The sequence below is a fragment of the Triticum aestivum genome, chromosome 4B (genome assembly GCF_018294505.1).
Source record: "Triticum aestivum cultivar Chinese Spring chromosome 4B, IWGSC CS RefSeq v2.1, whole genome shotgun sequence".
NCBI classification, from domain to species: domain Eukaryota; kingdom Viridiplantae; phylum Streptophyta; class Magnoliopsida; order Poales; family Poaceae; genus Triticum; species Triticum aestivum.
This window is the reverse complement of record NC_057804.1, coordinates 242,388,341-242,391,654: the sequence shown is the minus strand read 5'-3', so window position 1 is coordinate 242,391,654 and position 3,314 is coordinate 242,388,341.

Genomic DNA, 3,314 nt, shown 5'->3' with positions numbered 1-3,314 from the left:
CTCACATAGAGGGTGGCGTCACCGTCAAACTTGAAATGCAGGGTGCACTGCCGGCCCAGGCCACGCGTGCGAGCAAACGTTTGCCAGCCGTGGGCCAAAGCCACGTTCCCAGCGATAGAGATCTCCAATGAGACCCAGGAAGCCTTGCTGCAGCAGCCGTCCTCTTGGAGCCAGAAGCCGCCAGGAGCGCCGGCCGGGAGTTCACCTGCGAAGAAGCAGGGAAGCTGGAGCCAGCTACTGGTCAGGTCCGCTGACCACACGACGAACTCCGGCAACACTTCAGCCGAGTGGAAGCGCGGCCTGGGAGGCGGCACAGCCACAACACGCCTCCCCTCACCCACCGGACGCCCGTCACCGCGCGGGAGATCACCGCCACGACCACGAGGAGCCACCCGGGAGTCACGGGGTGCTTGCAGGGACGATCTCGCCCGCGCTTGGGCGGAGGAGAGTCAGGCCCTTCCCGACGAGCCTTTCCTTTCTCCGCGGCCGAGAACCTCTTCGGCGGCGCCATAGGACGCGGCGAATGACTGGAGCAGGGAGAAAGAAGAAGCAAGAGAAAGGAGGAAGATGTGCAGCGGGGGCCTGCGCCCTCCCGCATTTATAACCCGAGGGAGGCCAACCGCCGGTCTCCACGACCACAGGTAATCATGACTCGTTTTTTCATGCAGGGACTTGTCAAGTCGGGCAGTTGCCGAGGTAGCATGGGGAAGCGGAGACTCCCACGTCCTATCAATCGCCACGCGGCGCCCAAGGCCGCAGGCTGTTGGGGCCCGCGGCGCTCCACATTTGCCCCTTCGCTTCTCTGCTAAGACAAGTCCGAGCGCTCCTTCGGCCCGGGGCTACTATCGGCGTTTTGGGAACGGGGGTCCCCGGACTTTCCTGCCTACAGCCTGCAGCGTCGCTCAAGTGGTAGCCCAATACGGCCCATCTTCGTCAGCTCAAGCTCAGGACCCTCGCGAGGGGCCAAGCCTCACGGGGCGGACGGTGCAAGGCTTCCTCAGGAGCAGCCTCACCAGGCAGGCTCGCGAGGAGGCGGAGAGATCAAGGCAAGGGTACCTCGCGAGGTGCTCATGACGCAAGCTATGACGATCGAGACCAGACGGGCGCCAGGTGGGCACCGGCCTGCGCAGTGTCCTTGTTTCCTCTTTGGTGCAAAGGGGGCAAGCACAGGCATGGAGTAATGAGGCATCAGGCAAAGGTTACCATTTCGGTGCAACGAGACCAAGACCAGCAGAGCAGCAGGATGGAGGTCACCATGGAGCCCAAGACGGCGTCATCGCTTGTGCCTTTGGCAGCCGAATACCAACTTTAGTCATGATAGCTTGTACTAGATGTTCCCCTTCAAAATGGCCGTTGTTGGCGCCCTTCCCGCTCAATATTTGGGAAGAGGACCAGGGCCTCTATAAATAGGATAGCCACCACAGTAGAGAGGCATCTCATCGAGTTCTCATCAAACCCAGAGGCAATTGAACTCACCCAAGTAGTTCACCGCACCAGCCCAAGAACACCTCTCGCGAGGCTATTCTTCCACTTGTACTGTTCATCACCAGCCCCTGAGGCAATCCACCACACCACACACAGGAGTAGGGTATTACACCACATTGGTGGCCCAAACTAGTATAAATCCTGTGTCCCTCGTGTTGTTCATCATGTAGTTTAGATTCTCAGCGAGGCGCTCAGACGTGGGTCGATATGGGAGAGATCTTCGCGCGCAACCCAGAGTTCGAACCTTAAGGGTTTTGCCGGAACCCGACATCCGATAGTATGCGCCGTACTCTTTAGGGAGTTCGGCTTCTGTCCATTCGGCGACGAAGTCAGCCAGTACTTGCGACTTAATGGATCGACGTGGTTTATATATGATGTCGAACGGGAGGAGCTCGATGGCCCACTTAGCAATCCGGCCCGTGGCATCACAGTTATTTATTATATCATTGAGTGGTACTTCGGAGGCCACCGTGCTTGAACACTCTTGAAAGTAGTGTCGTAGTTTCCGGGATGCCATGAAGACCGCTTATGCTATCTTTTGATAATGTGGGTATCATGACTTGCATGGTGTGAGGACAATGGATACGTAGTCTACCGGCTTTTGAAGGAGGAACTTGTGTCCGTCCTCCTCTCGTTCGACGATGAGCACTGCGCTTACAACTTGGTGCGTTGCAGCTATATATAACAGCATGGGTCCGCCGATGTTTGGTGCAGCCAGGACTGGGTTGCTGGCTAAGAGAGCCTTTATTTCTTCCAGTCCGGCCGTGGCCGCATCCTTCCACTCGAATGTTCGGTGCGTCGAAGAAGGCGATAGAGAGGTAGTGCCTTTTCTCCCAGTCGGGAGATAAAGCGGCTTAAGGTAGGCACGCATCTAGTTAATTTCTGGATTTGCTTGAGGTCTGTTGGGGTAGCCAACTGTGACAAAGCTCAGATTTTGGCCGGGTTTGCTTCAATTCCTCTATTGGAAACGATGAAACCTAGGAGCTTTCCAGTAGGAATGCTGAAAACGCATTTTTCTGGATTGAGCTTGATGTCATATGTTCGGAGATTGTCGAACGTAAGCCTCAGGTCGTCTATTAAAGATTCGACGTGTCTGGTCTTGATGACCACGTCGTCTACGTATGCCTCAATTGTTTTGCCGATTTGTTTTTCTAGGCATGTTTGAATCATGCGTTGATAGGTTGCACCGGCATTTTTGAGCCCGAAAGGCATGGTGATGAAATGGAAGGGGCCGTATGGAGTGATGAATGCTGTTGCGGCTTGATCGGACTCCGTCATCTTGATTTGATGGTATCCGGAGTATGCGTCGAGGAAGCACAATGAGTCATGTCCTGTGGTAGCATCGATGATTTGATCGATGCGGGGGAGAGGGAAGGGATCCTTGGGGCAAGCCTTATTGAGGTCCTTGAAATCGACACATAGGCACCAGGATTTGTCCTTCTTTGGTACCATCACCAGGTTTGCTATCCAGTCCGGGTGTTTTATTTCTCTGATGAATCCGGCTTCTAGTAACTTCGCTAGCTCCTCTCCGATGGCTTGTTAGGTTTTGAAAAGCGCCGAAGAGTCTTCTTGACCGGCTTGTATCCCTTCAATATATTTAGGCTATGCTCGGCCAGCCTGCGTGGGATGCCTAGCATGTCCGAAGGGTGCCAGGCAAAGATGTCCCAATTCTCGCGCAAGAACGCCCGCAGTGAGGCGTCTATTGTGGGGTTCAGCTGTGCCCCGATGGATGCTGTTTTTGTAGAGTCCGTTGGGTGGACTTGGAATTTGACTATTTCGTACGCTTGTTTGAAAGAGGTGGACTTGGATCGTTTGTCGAGTATCAGGTC